The following is a 19,394-nucleotide window of genomic DNA, read 5'->3' as shown; positions in this document are numbered from 1 at the left end:
TATTTTGAAAGGCAGAGAGACCTGTTGCAGGTATTTGGGGAGTGAACCGGTGGATGGGTATTTTCTTTTTGTCTTTCTGCCTTTCCAGTAAATTTTCAAAATCAAAAAACCACTTAATTGTACATTTTACATGACTAAATTATAGGTATTTGAATTATATCTCAATAAAGTTGTAACCCAAAACAGGTGGCTCATTTTATGGAATAGTGTTGCATGAATACCCTACAGTTTGTCTCTCCATTCACTTGTTGATGAACAAATTTGCAGATTTGGGGATTAAAAACTAACTTGGGCAGGCATTTGACTTAGGGGTTAAGGCGGCAGCTAAGACGACCACCTCCCTTACAAGAGTGCCTGGGACTGAAACTCACCTCTGGATCCCGATTTCAGTTTCCTGCTAATGCAGACCCCAGAAGGCAGAAATAATGGCCTGAGTGGTTGGTTTTGTACCACACATATGAAAAAATTAGACTGAGTTCCTGGCTCCCAGTTTTGGCTGGCCCAGAGAAAGCCTGGGCCGGGCCTCTCTTTATCTCCCTCCTCCCCCTCTCTCCCTCTCTCCCTTTCCCTCCCTCTCTCCCTCCCTCCCTCTCTCCCTCTCTCCCTCCCTCTCTCACTCTCTCCCTCCCTCCCTCTTTCCCTCTCTCCCTCACTCTCTCCCTCCCTCCCTCTCTCCGTCTCTCTTTCCCTCCCTCCCTCTCTCCCCCTCTCTCCCTCTGTCTCTCCCTCTCTCTTTCCCTCCCTCCCTCTCTCCCCTTCTTTCCCTCTCCCCCTCTCTCCCTCTCTCCCTTTCCTTCCCTCTCTCCCTCTCTCTTTCCCTCCCTCCCTCTCTCCCTCTCTCTCCCTCTCTCTTTATCTCCCTCTCTCCCCTCTCTCCCTTTCCCTCCCTCTCTCCCTCTCTCCCTCTGTCTCTCCTTCTCTCTTTCCCTCCCTCTGTCTCTCCCTCTCCCTCCCTCCCTCTCTCCCTCTCTCTCCCTCCCTCTCTCCCTCTCTCTTTCCCTCCCTCCCTCTCTCCCCTCTCTCCCTCTCTCTTTCCCTCCCTCCCTCTCTCCCCTCTCTCCCTCTCTCTTTCCCTCCCTCCCTCCCTCTCTCCCCCTCTCTCCCTCTGTCTCTCCCTCTCTCTTTCCCTCCCTCTCTCCCTCTCCCCCTCTCTTCCTCTCTCCCCCTCTCTCTTTCCCTCCCTCCCTCTCCCTATCTCTCCCTCTGTCTCTCCCTCTCTCTTTCCCTCCCTCCCTCTCTCCCCTTCTTTCCCTCTCCCCCTCTCTCCCTCTCTCCCTTTCCCTCCCTCTCTCCCTCTCTCTTTCCCTCCCTCCCTCTCTCTTTCCCTCCCTCCCTCTCTCCCTCTCTCTCCCTCTCTCTTTATCTCCCTCTCTCCCTTTCCCTCCCTCTCTCCCTCTGTCTCTCCTTCTCTCTTTCCCTCCCTCTGTCTCTCCCTCTCTCCCTCTCCCTCCCTCCCTCTCTCCCTCTCTCTCCCTCCCTCTCTCCCTCTCTCTTTCCCTCCCTCCCTCTCTCCCCTCTCTCCCTCTCTCTTTCCCTCCCTCCCTCTCTCCCTCTGTCTCTCCCTCTCTCTTTCCCTCCCTCTCTCCCTCTCCCCCTCTCTTCCTCTCTCCCCCTCTCCCCCTCTCTCTTTCCCTCCCTCCCTCTCTCCCCTTCTTTCCCTCTCTCCCTCTCTCCCTTTCCCTCCCTCTCTCCCTCTCTCTTTCCCTCCCTCCCTCTCTCTCCCTCTCTCTTTATCTCCCTCTCTCCCCTCTCTCCCTTTCCCTCCCTCTCTCCCTCTCTCCCTGTGTCTCTCCTTCTCTCTTTCCCTCCCTCTGTCTCTCCCTCTCTCCCTCTCTCTCCCTCCCTCTCTCCCTCCCTCTCTCCCTCTCTCCCTCTCTCCCTCTCTCTCTCTCTCTCTCCCCCCTCTGCTTCATGTAGTCTGCCTTTGACACCCATCACCCTCCCCAGAGGCCTGTCCTAGCCCCAGATGCTGCAGGCATTTGGGGGCGTGAACCAGTAGGTGGAATCTCCCCCTTTCTCTATCACTCTGCCTCTCAAGTAGATGGAAATAAATATTCTAAAAAAGAAAACACATAGGATTATAAAGAAAGCCAATTATTTTGTAATATAGTTAGTTAAGTAAACGTGCATTTTTGTGCTAATGCATTAAATCTGTTCTGGTGGCAGCTTAATAACCACCACTCTTTTCCGGTAGCAGTGAGCATGATGACACCTCAGGACATCTGCAGCGGTTCTGTGATGTGAAAACATCCAATGCACCGGGCTTTTTAAAAACAAAAACAAAAACACGGCTGGCACCACGGCTCACTAGGTTAATCCTCCGCCTGCGGCGCCAGCACACCGGGTTCTAGTCCCGGTCTGGGCGCTGGATTCTGTCCCGGTTGCTCCTCTTCCAGGCCAGCTCTCTGCTGTGGCCTGGGAGGGCAGTGGAGGATGGCCCAAGTGCTCGGGCCCTGTACCCGCATGGGGAGACCAGGAGAAGCACCTGGCTCCTGGTTTCGGATCAGTGCGGTGCGTCAGCCGCAGCGGCCATTGAGGGGTGAACCCATGGAAAAAGGAAGACCTTTCTTCCTGTCTCTCTCTCACTGTCCACTCTGCCTGTCAAAAAATTAAAAAAAAAAAATAAAAATGAATTAAAAACTACATTCACAACTGAAGCCTGGGATAAATTTAGAAGTGAGTGAAAGTTTTCCCATTGAAGTCCAGATCTCCATATTCTTCTTTGTTAAATATCTATTTATTTGAAAAGTCGGGTGACAAAGAGAAGGAGAAGGAGAGGCAGAGGGAGATATCTTCCAAGCACTGGTTCACTCTCCAAATGCCCACAACCATCTAGACTGGGCCAGGCCTTAAGCCAGGAGCCAGGGACTCCTTCTGGCTCTGCCACATGGATGGCTGGGACTCAAGTACTTGGGCCATCACCCGCTGCTTCGCAGGCACGTTAGCAAGGTGCTGGATGAAAAGCAGAGTAACTAGGACTTGAATCAGACACTCAAGTACGGGCTGTGGGCGTCCCAAGTGGCGATTTAACCTGCTGTGCCCTGGTCTCTATGCTCTCCTGGTGGACTCCAGGTTTAGCCTTCGAGCTGTAAATCATCGCTCTGCTATGCGCACCTCCACCTGGAGGGCCATCTCCTGACCGAAGGTGGTGGCCATCATATCTGCTTCTTGAATTAGCACTCGGATTAGGGCTGTAGGCGGGGCATCTCCAGGGGAGGTTTGACCTGCTGTGCCACAGCGCCCGCCCTGTCCATTCGTTACTGCTGAATTGTGGGAGTTCTTTATCGGATAAGTGGTTTGTAAACAGTATCTCCCAGGTGTACTTTATCATTTCATTCTCTTAACAGTCTTTGGCAGAGAAAAATGTTGAAGTTCAGTGAAATCTGCAAGAAACATGTTCAATCCAGTCTGGTGTGGAGGCAGAATCAGCGAGCAGTGTGACACCTGGGAAGACGCAGCGCGCTGGCTGGTAGGCTTAACCCATTGCACCACAGTGCTTCCTGAAAGCAGCTCTGCTTCCATTTGTAATTCATGTAGGCAAGATATTGTCAGATAGTCTTGTGTGCACATTGCTCACTTGTCAGATTATCTAGTGGAATGAAGTCCTAGGAATGTACTTCATGGGACAGAGGTTACAGACATTCAGAATGTTGGTATATATTGCTAGAACACCATTTAGAACTACAGCCTTTTGCTGCAAGCTTGAGAACATAGATAAATCTTTCTCCAGGAGCTGACATTGCAGCACAGTGGGTTGGGCCACTGCCTGCAATGCCGGCATCCCATATGGGCACCAATTCAAGTCTCAGCTGCTTCACTTCCAATCCAGCTCCTTGCTGATGCACCTGGGAAGGTAGCAGAAGCTGGGCCAAGTCCTTGGGCCTCTGCACCCATGTGGGAAATGCGAATGGAATTTCAGGCTCCTGGCCCAGCCCCAGTCATTGTAGCCACTTGGGAGGTGAACCAGTGGATGGAAGATCTCTTTCAGTCTCTCCCTCTCTTACTGTAACTCCATTTCAAATAAAAGAGATACATCTTTAAAAAAAAATCTTTCTCCATAGGTAAATCTCTTCCAATATGGTAGCTGAGACATGCAGTGTTACTGCTCTTTTGATTTGCATTTCATTGACTACTGATGAGGCTTAACATCATCTTACATTTATCAGTCATTTGTTGTCGCTCCCCCTCTTCGTGGAGGAACGACACTAAGCCCTGCCTAGGCTTCATATCCGAGTCACGGCACCATTATGTCGCTCCCCCTCTTCATGGAGGAGCAACACTAAACCCTGCCTAGGCTTCACATCCGAGTCACGGCACCATTATGTCGCTCCCCCTCTTCGTGGAGGAACGACACAGGACCCTGCGCTGTTCTTTTGTCTGCTCGGCCCTTCCCGGGTTTGCTGCTGGTTCTTCCCGGGTTGGCTACTATCCCTTCCACCTCCGTGGAAGGGCAGTTCCCCCTGGCCACATTCCCCACTTCCGCAGGGGAGAGGCACACCGCCGGCCGGTTCTCTCGGGGGCTGCACAGGTGTTCCTTCAGCTAGATGTTCCCCATAGATGTTCCTGGTGCATGCCGTTTCTCTCCTCCTTTATAGTCCTCCTCCGCCAATCCTAACTCGGCTGCCCACACGCCGAGTACGCTGCTCTCCTCCAATCAGGAGTAGGTCCTACAGTTTATTGGTTGAACTGGAGGCAGCTGCGTAGAAGCTGTTTTCTCCTCTCCCAGCGCCATATTGTGGGAGAGCAGATGCATAGAATAAGTCTTAATTCCAGTAACAATATAGTCCGAGTTGCTCCCCACAGTGGGAGAGCAGATGCATAGAATAAGTCTTAATTCCAGTAACAGTATAGTCCGAGTTGCTCCCCACAGATCCCCCTTTCTTTTTATTTTTTGGCGTTGATACGCGCCTGTCTTCGGTGTCCCGCGGCACACACTCTGCTCTACTTGCTAGAGTTGCCACAGGCTCTTACAAGTCCTATCAATCAGGAAACCGAATCCGGGTCCTCTCGCCATTGTGAGGAGGTTTTTAGGCGCTGATGCATGCCTGTGTTCGGTGCCCTGCAGCGCATGCTCTGCTCTGCCCGCAGGGGCTTACAAAACCTATCAGGCAAACCGAATCCAAGCCTTCTCATTGCCGTATTGTGGGGGAGACTTATTAGTGTTGGTTTGTGCCTATCTTCGGTGACCTGCAGCTCATGCTTTGGTCGAGCTGCTTGCTGGTGCTTACCGCCTTAAATCAGGCAGACCGAATCCAAGCCTCCTAATTGTTGCATTGTGGGGAAGCCTTACTGATGTTAATTCGTGCCTGTCTTCGGTGACCTGCGGCGCATAAGCTGCTAGCCGCCCAGGTGCTCATCGCCTCACTTAATCAGGCAGACCGAATCCAAGCTTTCTCATTGCCATGTTGTAGGGAGGCCTCTCTATTTCTCTATTTCTCTATCTCCGGGCATTCCTATTTCTCCCATTTTACTTCTATCTTCCAGCATTCCTATTTCTCTCATCTTACTTCTAAGCTTCTGTTTCTCTTATCCCCGCAGCTTCCCGGCGCCTCGCCCTGCCAGCAGCTTCACGGCTCCGCGCAGCTTCCCGGCACCTCGCCCCGCCCCGAGGCTGCTTCTCAGCGCCTCGCCGGCTCTGAGCCGCTTCAGCCTCTCTCATCTGCGCGGCTCGGCTCTGCGCGGCCTGGCCTCGTGCGCTCCGCGGTCTCCACGCCCCTCGCGTCTGCACCACGGCCTCGCGCCAGCCCCGTTCCCTATCTATTCACGCCCCGTGCTCTCTCTGCACGCGGCGGCTTCCGCGAGTAACACAGCGTAGCTTACGTGTCCGCCACTAGCATTCAATCTAAGTTCCCCGGGCTAGCCTGGCGAATTCAACCCAGCATACGTCTCCGCCCCACGATTTGGCTTCCCGTCCTTTGCTCCCCGGGCTAATCAGACGGATCCCAATCTGGCTTACGTTTCAGCTTCTGGTTTCAACTTTTCGCCCCCCATTCCCGGGCTAACTTGAGAATCCCAAAGTGGCTTTCGTATCCGCCTCGGCCTGCCCCCCGCGGCTTCAATTTCCCTAACATTTTTCTCTACCCGGTATGTTTCCCCAAGCTTTCCTCCAACAATACTCCTCCCTCATTTCTCCTGGCCTCTCCCCACAGTCCGCATCCGAGTCTGTTTGTTCTAGCTTTTCACTTTCGCTTTCGACCTAAGAGATTTCTCCCAGCTTCCCCCCGTAGTCCGTATCTGAGTCTATTTGTTCTAGCTTTCACTTTCGCTTTCAACCTTAGAGATTTCTCCCAGCTTCCCCCCGTAGTCCGTATCTGAGTCTATGCCTAGGCTTTCAATAGCTTCTTCCGGCACCCTTTTCGTCCGGCTTTTCCCTAGGCTGTTTGCTAGTCTCTCTCTCCGGTAATTTCCCAGTTCTTCCCGTTTCTTCCCTCCTAAGTTTCATATCCGTCCTAGGTTTCCTAATCCGAGTCATTTCTTCCCTCCTAAGTTTCCTATCCGAGCTAGGTTTCCTATCCGAGTCACGGCACCATTATGTCGCTCCCCGTCTTCGTGGAGGAACGACACAGGACCCTGGGCTGTTGTTTCATCTGCTCGGCCCTTCCCGGGTTTGCTGCTGGTTCTTCCCGGGTTGGCTACTATCCCTTCCACCTCCGTGGAAGGGCAGTTCCCCCTGGCCACATTCCCCACTTCCGCAGGGGAGCGGCACACCGCCGGCCGGCTCTCTGGGGGGCTGCACAGGTGTTCCCTCAGATGTTCCCCTTAGATGTTCCTGGTGCATGCCGTTTCTCTCCTCCTTTATAGTCCTCCTCCGCCAATCCTAACTCGGCTGCCCACACGCCGAGTACGCTGCTCTCCTCCAATCAGGAGTAGGTCCTACAGTTTATTGGTTGAACTGGAGGCAGCTGCGTAGAAGCTGTTTTCTCCTCTCCCAGCGCCATATTGTGGGAGAGCAGATGCATAGAATAAGTCTTAATTCCAGTAACAATATAGTCCGAGTTGCTCCCCACAGTGGGAGAGCAGATGCATAGAATAAGTCTTAATTCCAGTAACAGTATAGTCTGAGTTGCTCCCCACAATTTGTGTTTCCTTAACAGTTCATTCATAGCCCCCATAAGACCTCCTTCTAAAAATGAGAAAACGGAGGTGACTGTAACAGGCACGTTATCAATCCTTCAGTGGAAAGAAGCTGATCTAGAGAAAATAAATAACATCAAATAGTACAAGTGTGCTTTCTATTTATTTTGAATTCACAGACTGTGACGCCATGAGCAGAATTGCCTGGAAGCAGCTCTGGAAGTTTGTTCATGGCTACCTGGGCCTGCTCTTGGTGGAGGGAGCTGTTCAAATTCATCCTAATCCTGGGAACCACAGGCAGTGACCCGGAAAGCCCCACAGGCCTGCGCAGGAACACACTGAGAGTCAGGGCATCCCTCCCCATCTCGGCTTCCCGTTATTGCTGGCCTGTGGACCAGGCTGATCCTCTGAGCACACCAGTCACTGCGGGTAATTAAACAGGGGCCATGCGAGCATGTCCATAAATCAGCCAAGGAGGTGGGGTATGCTTAGCTGAACCCACATGCCAACTGCATCTTTGACCAAATAAAAAGGCTGTTTTACACTTTTTAAAAAAATTCTAAATTACTTTTTACTGTGGAAAAAAAAAATGCATGCCATAAAACCTACCATCTTTCCCATTTCTTTCTTCTTTTTTTTTTTTAAGATTATTTTTATTTGAAAGAGTTATGGAGACAGTGGGAAAGATAGAGAGAGAGAGAGAGATCTTCCATCACCTGGTTCACTCCCCAGATGGCCACAACAGCTGGAACTGGGCCAGACCAGAGCCAGGAGCTTCATCTGGACCTCCCATGTGGCAGGGACCCAAGCACTTGGGCTGTCTTCTACTGCTTTTCCCAGCCCATTAGCTGGGAGCTAGATCAGAAGTGGAGCAGTTGGGATTCGAACCAGCACCCATATGGGATGCTGACGCTGCAAATGGTGGTTTAACCCACTACACCACGATGCTGGCCCTCCTCTTCCCCATTTCTAAGCATCCTGACTGTGGTGTTCAGTAGATTCATAGTGCGGTGCCGCCAGCCCCTAAGAGCTCTCCATTTCCACCCGCCCGCTTCGGCCCTCCACAGCCACCACTCTGCTTTCTGTGTTTGTGAACTGGAATCCTCTAGATAGCTCATGGAAGTGCAGTCATGCGGTATTTGTCTTCTGGGGACTGGCTTATTTCATTTAGCATAATGTCTTCCAGGTTCATGTCCATGTTGTCACGTGATGGGTGGTGTTTGTCTGCTAACTGATGCTTGGGCTGCCCCTGCATCTGCACTGTTATGAAGTGTTGCTATGAACGTGGGTGTGTGAATACCTCTTTAAGATCCTGTTTTGGGGGCTGTACTGTGGCATAGCAGGTTAAGCTACCACCTGCCGTGCTGGCATCCCACATGGGTGGCTTCTCTACTTCCGATTCAGTTCCCTGCTACTGTGCCTGAGAGAGCACCAGAAGATGTCCAAGTGCTTGGGCCCCTGGATCCATGTGGGAGACCTGGATGGAACTTCAGGCTCCTGGCTTTGGCCTGGTCCAGCCCCACCTGTTGCGACCATTTCGGGAGTGAACCAGTGGATGGAATACCTCTCTCTCTCTCTCTCTCTCTGTCTCTCTCTCTCTCTGTCCTTTCTTTATCTATAACTCTGCCTTTCAAATAAATAAAATAAATCTTTTTTAAAAATCCTGTTTTCAGGTCTTTTGGATATTTAAGAGTTCTTCAAAAACTTCATGGAGATGTGTATTAGGAGAAAACTTGCGGCCGGCGCCGCGGCTCACTAGGCTAATCCTCCGCCTTGCGGCGCCGGCACACCGGGTTCTAGTCCCGGTTGGGGTGCCGGATTCTGTCCCGGTTGCCCCTCTTCCAGGCCAGCTCTCTGCTGTGGCCTGGGAGTGCAGAGGAGGATGGCCCAAGTGCTTGGGCCCTGCACCCCATGGGAGACCAGGAGAAGCACCTGGCTTCTGCCATTGGATCAGCGCGGTGCGCCAGCCGCAGCGTGCCGGCCGCGGCAGCCATTGGAGAGTGAACCAACGGCAAAAGGAAGACCTTTCTCTCTGTCTCTCTCTCTCTCACTGTCCACTCTGCCTGTCAAAAAAAAAAGGAGAAAACTTGCATGATTTCAAATTTTTGTTATACCAAAACAAACTTGTCTTTTAATTCTATTTTTCCATGGCTGTTTTGAAATACTCCTTTATATTCAAAAGTGGAATTGCTTGATCATGTGGTTAAAAGCCACATGTTTTAGAAAAAAGGAAATCTTAGTATTAAAAGAAATGTGATTATCTTGAAGATAAAGTTTGTGTGATTTTTAAGATAAAACATAGCCCTTCAAAATTCTTTCACAGAATCATAAGCTGAACATTTTTCTCTATTCTGCCTTTATAAACATTTATTTGGTAGAAAGCTTAAAAAGCACTCTTTCAGGACAAGTAGAATAAAAAGAGGCTCATGGGGCTTTTTGAGAGGGCGTTTGGTATGGTGGTTAGGACGTGACTTGGAACATTTGCATCCTGTATCTGGGTGGCTGGGTTCAAGTCCCAGCTCCTCTGCGTCCAATCCGGCTTCCTGCTAATGTGCACCTTGCAAGTCAGCAGGTGATGGCTCAAGTTCTTGGATTCCTGCCACCCGTAGAAGAGACCCAGAAGGAGTTCCTGGCGTCTGGTTTTGGCCTGGCCCAGCCCTACCATTGCAGCCATCCGGGAGAATGAAGCAGACCTCTGTGTCTTTCAAGCAAATAAATAAATATTGTAAAAAGAAAGTGAAAAAAGAGTGTACAGAATGGGAGAACATGCTTCCAAATCATATCTCTGATAAGGGATTTGTATCTAGAATACATAAAACTCTAATAAAAATAATAAAAAGATAACCCTATTAAAACTGGGCAAAGGATCTAAATAGGAAGGAAGAATGAATTCATGCTACAAGGCGGATGAATCTTTTTTTTTTTTTAATAGTGTGGTTGATTATTTTTAAAATGTATGTACTTATTTTATTTGGAAAGCAGAGAAAGAGCAAGAAATAGATATCTTCCATCTCCTGGGTCACCCCCCAGATGCCCACAACAGCTGGAGCTGGGCCAGGCTGAACCTGGAGTCAGAACTCCATCAGGTCTCCCACGGGGAGGGCAGGGACCAAATGCCCGCGCCATCACTGCTGCCCCCCGCCCCCCCAGGATGCTCAGAGCAGCAGGAAGCTGGAACTGGGAGCAGAGCCAGGGCTGGAATGCAGCACTATGATAAGAGATGAGAGTGTGCTAAGCAGCATTTTAACCACCGTGCCGAGGCCCACTCAAAGAATCACATCAGAAAAGATAACTTCCTGTATGAGTCCGTCCACCTGATGTGTGTCTAACAGGGAGATCTGTGCAGACAGCAAGTAGGTTCATGGTTGTTCGTGACTGGGTGGGGGAGAGGAGGGCGGGGGGAAGAGTGACAGCGAGAGGGCACAGCGTGGCGATGAAGATGTCCTGAACTTGCCCGTGGTTGTGTCTGCGAATATACTGAAACCACTGGACGGTGCACTTGCAGTGGGTAAATGGTACGGTATGTGGATTAGATCTCAGTTAAGCTGTTTGGGATGGAAAAGGAAGGATTTATTAGAAAGATACAGACTCCTGTAGCCCAGGGGCAAGGCTTGGGCCTGCTGGGTCCCTGAAGGCCCTGGAACTCTGGCCCAGAGCACGGGTGTTTAGAGGGTGCCCCTCACCCGCAGCATCTACACCACCTGAGCACTCCTTAGAAAAGCAAATCCGGGGCCGCCGCAAGGCCGAGGATTAGCCTATTGAGCCACGGCGCCGGCACACCGGGTTCTAGTCCCAGTCAGGGCGCTGGATTCTGTCCCGATTGCCCCCCTTCCAGGCCAGCTCTCTGCTGTGGCCCGGGAAGGCAGTGGAGGATGGCCCAAGTGCTTGGGCCCTGCACCCCATGGGAGACCAGGAGAAGCACCTGGCTCCTGCCTTCGGATCAGCACAGTGCGCTGGCTGCAGCGCACCGGCCACGGTGGCCATTGGAGGGTGAACCAATGGCAAAGGAAGACCTTTCTCTCTGTCTCTCTCTCTCTCACTGTCCACTCTGCCTGTAAAAAAAAAAAAAAAAAATCCGTGGGCCACACCCCAGGTCTACTGCACGAGGAACTCTGAGTGTAGGACACAGCCATGCGTTGGGGGGGGTGGGGGTGGGATTGGATTGTTTTTTAAGATTTATTTATTTATTTCGAAGTCATAGAGAGAGAGAGAGTAATTCCATCTGCTTGTTCACTCCCCAGATGGCAACAAAGGCCAGGCCAAAGCCAGGAGACAGGAAGTCCATCTGGGTCTCCTACGTAGGTGGGACATCTCCCTCTGATTCCCCAGGTGTATAAGCAGGGAGCTGGATTGAAGTAGAGCAGCCAGGACTCGAACTGGCACTCCCATATGGATGGTGGCAGCTTACCCACTATGCTACAACGCTGGCCCTGCATTTCTTATTTAAGGATTTACTTATTTATTTGTAAGGCAGAGAAGCAGACAGACAGGGATCTTCCATCTGCTCGTTCATGCCCCCAATCGCTGCCATGGCTGGAGCTGCTTCAGGATAAAGCCAGGAGCCAAAACTCCATCTGGGTCTTCCACAAGGGTGGTAAAGGCCCAAGTATCTGGGCCATCCGCTGCTGCTTTCCCAGGTGCATAAGCAGGGAGCTGGATTAGAAGTGGAGCAGCTGGGACTCGAACCAGCACTATAATATACGATACCAGAGTTGCAGGTGGCAGCTTAGCTCACTGCACCACAGCGCTGGCCCCAGCAACATGTGTTTTGGCTGGCCTACTAGGTGAAGGCAGCGCACCCTCAAGTCTGAGGGTCACTGGCCTGGAGCCCCGTGCGGAAGCCAGGAAGGTTTGCACCTCCTCCCTGCTCTTCCTCCATGGACACAGCAGGCTTTCTACACGGTTGCTGCTTCTCCCCCCAAGCTCTCACTCTCATCTTCATGGTAGCAAGTGGCTAACAACAATTCCTAACTTTTAAAATGTATTTATTTATTTAAAAGGCAGACTTACAGAGAGAGAGGGAGACACAGAGAGAGATTTTCTATCCACTGGTTCACTCCTCAGATGGGCATAACAGCCAGCGTTGGGCCAGGCCAAAGCCAGGAGCTTCTTCCAGGTCTCCTACATGGATACAGGGGCCCAAGCACTTGAGCCATCTTCCACTGCTTTCCCAGGCCACAGCAGAGAGCTGGATGGGAAGTGGAGCAGGGAATTAGAGCAGCCAGGACTTGAAGCGGCACCCACACGGGATGTCAGCACTGCAGGCAGCAGTCCAACCCACTACACCACAACACCAGCACCTTCTTTAACTGTTTTTTTTCCTTTCTGGATTTGGCCCTGCACATCCCATGTCCTGGGGGACCCCTTGATCCATCCATGACAACTGGTCACTCAAGAACTGAAGAGTGTGGCGTGATGCGTTCACTCTTTGGGGGTACCCAAAGGGAGAAGAGTTGAGGGGATTCTCAGCTAGAGGCACTTGGAGACGTTGGGTGCATTTTCGTTGTTACCACCACTGGGGTGTGTTAGTGACAGTTGCTGTGCCTGCGCCTGCGTCAGACCTGCACCGGGAGACTGCCCTGCCCGAGTGCTAAGAAACTCTTCTGTAGCAGAATGAAGGTCTGACCATCAACCCAGCTGCACACCCGAGTCACATGGAGCTTGAACGTACCTAGACTGAAGGGCGAGTCTCGTGGCCCAGCGGGTTAAACGCCATCACGCACAAGCATCTATCAGAATGCTACTTTGAGACCTGGCTACTCTGCTTCCAATCCAGCTTCTTGCTAATGCATTCTGGGAAGGTAGTGGATGATGACACAAGTGCTGGGCCCCTGATACCCATGTGGGAAACCCAGATGAAGCTCCTGGATCCTGGTTTGGCTTGGCACAGATCTGGGTATTGCAGGCATTTGGGGAATGAACCAGCAAACAGAAGATCTCTTTTTCTCTCTCTCTGTCTCTCTCTCTGTCACTCTATAAATAAATGTATCTTTCATATAAATAAATCAATCTTTGGGGCCGGCGCCGTGGCGCAGTAGGTTAATCCTCTGCCTGCTGTGCCAGCATCCCATATGGGCACCGGTTTGAGTCCTGGCTGCTCCTCTTCTGATCCAGCTCCCTGCATGGCCTAGGAAAGCAGTGGAAGATGGCCCAAGTGCTTGGGCCCCTGCACAGCATGGAAGACCAGGAGGAGGCTCCTGGCTCCTGGCTTCAGATCGGCACAGCTCCGGCCATTGCAGCCATTTGGGGAGTGAACCAATGGAAGGAAGACCTTTCTCTCTATTTCTCCCTCTCACTGTCTGTAACTCTGCCTCTCAAGTAAATAAGTAAAGTCTTTAAAAAATAAATAAATCTTTTAAAAAATGTACTTCCATTAAAATATACACACACACATACACACACCCTTAGACTGGAGCTCCAGAGCCAGACCTATAGTTTCCTACTTAGTTGGTCTAGCGGTGTACCCAGGCATTTGGTATTTTTTATAGTCCCTGCCCCCAAATGATTTTAATGTGCAGCTGGTTTGATAGTTGTGATGAGAGTCAGTGCCATCAAAGAGGGTGGGGCAGGGAGGCTGCAGTCCCGTGAGGTGAAATATCTGGGAAATGGAGGAAGAGGAACATGGGAACATCTATGGCTGTAGAATGATCTAGAAGGCTGGAGGGCAATGATGAAGACTTTGGGTTTGTTTAGGGAAACAGGCCCTGATCCTAGACCCAGCAACGTGGAATCAGAGCAGGTCCTCAGTGCCTAGAAGCTGAGTGGCAAGGAAGGAGAAAGTCACAAATGGATGGGAAATCCTAAATTCTTCAGGAAGCAAGAGCTGGCTGCTAGGCACCGGGGAGCAGGGAGATGCAGGCCGTGTGGAACGTGAGACTGCTGACAGGTGCCCGGCTGTTGAAAGCTTTTGGCTTGTTTCATGCCCTGGTACCTCATTCAATACAGTGTGTGGTTTTCTGGTATTTCAAAAGGCTGTTGGTTTTTGGTAAAAATCTGTGAATTTTTTCTAAGTAAGTCAAGAAGACTGAAAGTATAGTGATGTTTGGCCTAGCAGGTAAGACACCGCTTGGGACTCCCACATCCCACATGGGAGCGCCTGGGTGAGTCTCAGCTCCACTCCTGATTCAGCTTCCTGCTAATGCCCGCTCTGGAAGGCGGCAGTGGCTCACGTTGTTGGATTCCTGCCACCCACATGGGAGACCTGGATTGAGTTCCTCTGAGCCTCAGCCTCGTCCAGCCCCAGCGAGTGTCGGCATTTGGGAAGTGAGCCAGCAGATGTAAATCTCTGTCTATCTCTGTCTTTCAAATAAATAAAATAAAAATTAAGGCCAGCGCTGCTGCTCACTAGGCTAATCCTCCGCCTGCGGGGCTGGCACACCGGGTTCTAGTCCCAGTCGGGGCACCGGATTCTGTCCCAGTTGCTCCTCTTCCAGTCCAGCTCTCTGCTGTGGCCCGGGAAGGCAGTGGAGGATGGCCCAGGTGCTTGGGCCCTGCACCCTCATGGGAGACCAGGATAAGCACCTGGCTCCTGCCTTCAGATCAGCGAGGTACACTGGCCACAGTGCGCCGGTCACAGCACGCTGGCCGCAGCGGCCATCGGGGGGTAAACCAACAGAAAAAGGAAGACCTTTCTCTTTGTCTCTCTCTCACTGTCCTCTGCCTTTAAAAAAAAATAAAAAAAATTTTTCAAAGGAGACCTGGATTGAGTTTCCAGCTCCTATTTTAGCCTTGGCAGTGGCAGGCATTTGGAGAATAAATCAGTGGAGAATAAATCTCTCTCTCTCTCGCTCTTTCTCTCTCTCTCTCTGCCTCTCAAATAAGTGACATAAATCTTAAAATTCTGAGAAGATCGGAAGTGACAGTTAGAGTCGTATTCATCAAACTGTGTTTAATTGCCTTATGGTTGTTTACACGGAGCCGATCCCAGGGCAGGTTCATGTTGTCTCCCTTGTGTGCGAGTGGGCAGGTGCTCGTGGCCTCTCTGCAGGGGAATTTGGCTTTGGGAGGTGGCTGCTTACCTGGAGTCGGCAGCAGGTGGTCTGGCTTTCAGCACAGCCCTCTTTCTGCTGTGCTGCACGGAGCCAGTTATTTTCCCCCACAGCCAGCGGGGATTTTTGCGTGGGTGAGGGAAGAACATTCACTCATCAGCCTCAACATATAAGAATGTGCTCTGGGGCTGGTGTTGTGGTGCAGTGGATGAAGCCACCGCCTGCGGCTCCCCTATCAGAGTGCCAGTTCCTGTCCTGGCTGCTCCATTTCCAACCCAGCTCCCTGGTGATATGCCTGGGAAGGCAGCAGGAGATGGCCAAAGCCCTTGAGCCCCTGTCACCCATGTGGGAGACCTGGATGGAGTTTCAGGCTCCTGACTTGAGCCTGGCCCAGCCCTGGCTGTTGAGACCATTTGGGGAGTGAACCAGCAGAGGGAAGGGCTCTGTGTGTGTGTTTCTCTCTCCCTCTGTCTCTGTCACTCTGCTTTTCAATTAATTAATTAAAAAAAAATCTTTAAAATGGGGCCAGCACTGTGGCCTAGTTGGCTAAGCCTCCACCTGTGGCACCGGCATCCCATGTGGACACTGGTTCGTGTCCCGACTGCACCTTGTCCAATCCAGCTCTCTGCACTGGCCTGGGAAAGCAGCAGAAGATGGTCCAAGTCCTTGGGCCCCTGTACCCTTGTGGGAGACCTGGAGGAGGCTCCTGGCTTCAGGTCTACACAGCTCTGGCCATTGCGGCCAGTTTGGGAGTGAACCATCGGATGGAAGATCTCTCTCTCTCTCTCTCTGTAACTCTGACTTACAAATAAATAAATCTTAAAAAAAAAAAGAAAAGAAAAGAAATAACAGTCAAATCTGCTCAGTGTGTCCTGATTGCCCAAGGTTCCTTTTGGCCATGAACCAAGATTTGTTTGTGCTCTCATTAGTCCCCAGAAAGGGTTGTCTTCGTTCACCATCCTCCCCTCCCAGCTCTGCCCACCAGTTTGAATTCCCATCATCAGTGAAAGTGGGTGAAAGCTGCCTGTGACAAAGGGCCCAGAGCCATGCTGAGCTGGACGGGCCCCAGGCGGGGTGAGCCCAAGGGGAGGCGCTGATCTCAGCACGTGAGCCTTGAATGCGGATTCAACCAAGGAAAAAGAGACTTGCTGGGTGCTGGTTTAGGCTGATGCAGCTGGAAGCAGCTGGTCTGGTTCTGTGCCCTGAGGCGGATGTGTCAGGAGCGCTTGTGGCAGTGTAGTCTTCTGGCTAACAGCCTCCGAGGTCCAGCCAACAACGGCCCTGGACAGTCCTGATGTTTTCAAGTTTACAGTATCAGTGGTTGAAAAAACAAACCAATTGTTGTTTTTAATCTAAAAGTGTAAATAATCGTGGGAGCAGGTGTCTAGCCCAGCAGTGAAGATGCCCACATCACACACCAGAGTGTCTGGGTTCCATTGCTGGCCTCGGCTCCTGTCCCACTTCCTCCTAGCACAGACCTCGGGAGGCAGCAGGTGACAGCTCAAGCCACTGGGTTCCTGCCACCCCTTGGGAGACCTGGATTCAGTTCCCGCCTCCTGGCTTTGGCTCTGGGCCAGGCCATGCTGCTGTGGGCACTTAAGGAGGAAAGCAATGGATGGGAGCTCTGTCTCTCAAATTTTAAAAATGTAAACAGTCAAATTATTTATTTTTGGTGCAGTCAACACATATTTATTTTGTGCCTACCTTATTCCAGACATCTTTCAAAGCCTGAGGATAGGGGCAGCTTCCAACACAAAGTCCCCAAGTCTGCGCTGAACCTTTATTCAATGGAGGGAGTAGCCAGAAAGTAGCCAAGCACACAATAAGTAGTGAAAAGTGTTATGAAGACAAAGCCTGATCCGAAGCCAGGAGCCTGATGATTCTTCCACATCTCCCACGTGGGTGCAGGGGCCCAAGGACTTGGGTCATTTTCTACTGCTGAACACAAGCTGCAAAATTCTAGAATTTTGGGCATTAGGATGAGCACTGCCCAAGTCTCACCTGAACTGCCAGCCAAGTTCACAACCGTAACCTACAGATGGGCTCCCTCAGTGGGAGGGGTGGTCTTGATTCGAGACGTATGGCTCCATGGGGAGAAGCCTTGGAGCATTACTGCTGTTGGTGTTGTCAGAAGGACTCAATGGGGTCTGGCCCGGACAGGTCCTAGTGGCCTCTTGTCTTGTACTTGTACTTGAACACAGGTGTACCCAAGTGCCTAGGCACCAGCTGGGGGTGTGTGTGGCCTGGGGAGGCAGGGGATTGGGCCTTGGGCTATGTTGGTCTTGATAGCTGTTGATGGCCTCGATAGATCCCCTAGGGACTGGACATTCTGTGCCAGGAAGAGTTTTCCAGGGTCTCCGGTAAACAATCTTCCACAGACTGAGCTGTGTGTCAGTAACTGGGGAGCTCGGAGTGCCTGGGGAGAAAAGTGGGCCATTTATGTGAGAGCAGAGTTACAGAGAGAGGGAGAGACAGAGAGGGCAGGGTCTTCCATCTGCTGGATTACTCCCCAAAAGGCTGGAGGAAGCCAGGAACCAGGAGCTTTTTCCAGGTCTCCCACGCGGGTACAGGGGCGCAAGCACTTGGGCCGTCTTCCACTGCTTCCCCAGGCCACAGCAGGGAACTGGATCACGGGGCACAAACCAGTGCCCACATGGGAAGCCGGCACCGCAGGCAGAGGCTCAACTTCCTGTGCCACAGCGCCGGCCCCTCTTGCGTTAACTCGCCGAGGAGACTTCAGGGTCTAGTGGGCCTTTCTACCTTCCCTGAAGATGGGGGCACCAGGCTCACGTAGATGGTGATCGACTTGGAGGGCTCTGCTCACCTGTTGCGTTCTCTGCGAGACGAAGGCCGGGCCATTGTCTGTGGGGCGTTAAGGGGACCCAAAGCATGGCAGGATGTGGTCAAGGAGGGCTGCCAGAACCTCAGAGGCCTTTTTGGACCTCATAGGGACTGCCTCCAGCATCTGGTGAAGGCGTCCACAAAGACCAGAAGATATTTAAGCTGCAGTAGAGAGGCGTTTATGTGAAGTCCACCCAGCAGGCTTCGCTGGGCAGGGTCCCCTGTCTTTGGATAAGTTGCAGAAGAGGGGAGGTTTCTGGGTTCCCTCTGGTTTTATGTGACAACACGTGGGGCTTGCCTGGGAGAGAGCTCCAAGGGTTTGGGTTCTGCTCTTGCTGATAAAAACAAGTCCCACCAAGAGCCGGTGGGTTTCAGCCCCCAGGTGAGCAGCTTGGTGGAGGCTGCTTAGGAATTTCCGTTGTGTGGTTCCTGGGAGTAGACGGTTGTCAAAGGTTCCCTTAGCCAGCCCCCGGAGTGTGGGTGGAGTCTCTCTCAAAGGCCTGTTTGGACTTCTTGCTGGGTGTATGGAGGAGAGAAGGTGTCGAGTTGGGAATCAGAGCCGCTCAAAGGGGGCAGTGTGGAGGCTGTCCTGGCTTGGTTGCCAGCCTTGTTTGCAGGGCAGATCTTGTTGTCATCTCTCTCATGAGTTTTGCAATGGCCAACAGTGACCTGGGAGCAGGGGAGCCTACCGCAGTGCCAGAATTTCTGGGGTGTGTTTGAGGGGAGAGTTTGGGAGTGGTCTGGAGACGCTGCGCCCCCAGGTGGCAGCAGCGTGAGCATGCACCGCACGGAAGGCATAAGCCGGTCAGTACCGGCATTAACTCCTGGGCCTGTCCCTAATTGCAGCGCTCACATGAGGGCAATGAGCTCAGCCTTTTGCGCTGAAGTGGTGCCTCCCGGAAGTGACCGTGATTCAATAATGTCGGTAAGGCTGAAGGTAGCACATCCTGACGGCCGAACTCTGCCATACAGGTAGTTGTCTGTGAGCACAACAGCCTCAGGGCTGGCGAGGGTTGTATCTTGGAGATCGATCTGGCTTACGTGACCTGGGTAGGTCCAGGGTTTCTAGGCAAGAGCGTTGGAGGGGCCGATGCTGTGGTGTAGTGGGTAAAGCCGCCACCTGCAGTGCTGGCATCCCATACGGGCACTGGTTTGAGTCTCGGCTATTCCACTTCCGATCCAGCTCTCTGCTATGGCCTGGGAAAGCAGTGGAAGATGGCCCAAGTCCTTGGGCCCCTGCACCCACATGGGAGACCTGGAAGAAGCTCCTGGCTCCTGGCTTCAGATCAGCCCAGCTCCGGCCATTGTAGCTATCTGGGGAGTGAACCAGTGGATGGAAGACACTCTCTCTCTCTCTCTCTCTCTCTTTCTCTCTCTCTAACTCTACCTTTCAAATAAATATATTTTTTTAAAGTGTAGGAATGAGGTTTCTGGGTTTGAGTCTGGAAGGAAGGTGGGAGGGTTGAGGGCTTGGCAAGGCATAATGCTCAG

The sequence above is a fragment of the Oryctolagus cuniculus genome, chromosome 3 (genome assembly GCF_051225735.1).
Source record: "Oryctolagus cuniculus isolate XC-2025 breed Fujian yellow rabbit chromosome 3, ASM5122573v1, whole genome shotgun sequence".
NCBI classification, from domain to species: Eukaryota; Metazoa; Chordata; class Mammalia; order Lagomorpha; family Leporidae; genus Oryctolagus; species Oryctolagus cuniculus.
Note: the sequence above shows the minus strand (reverse complement) of the source record.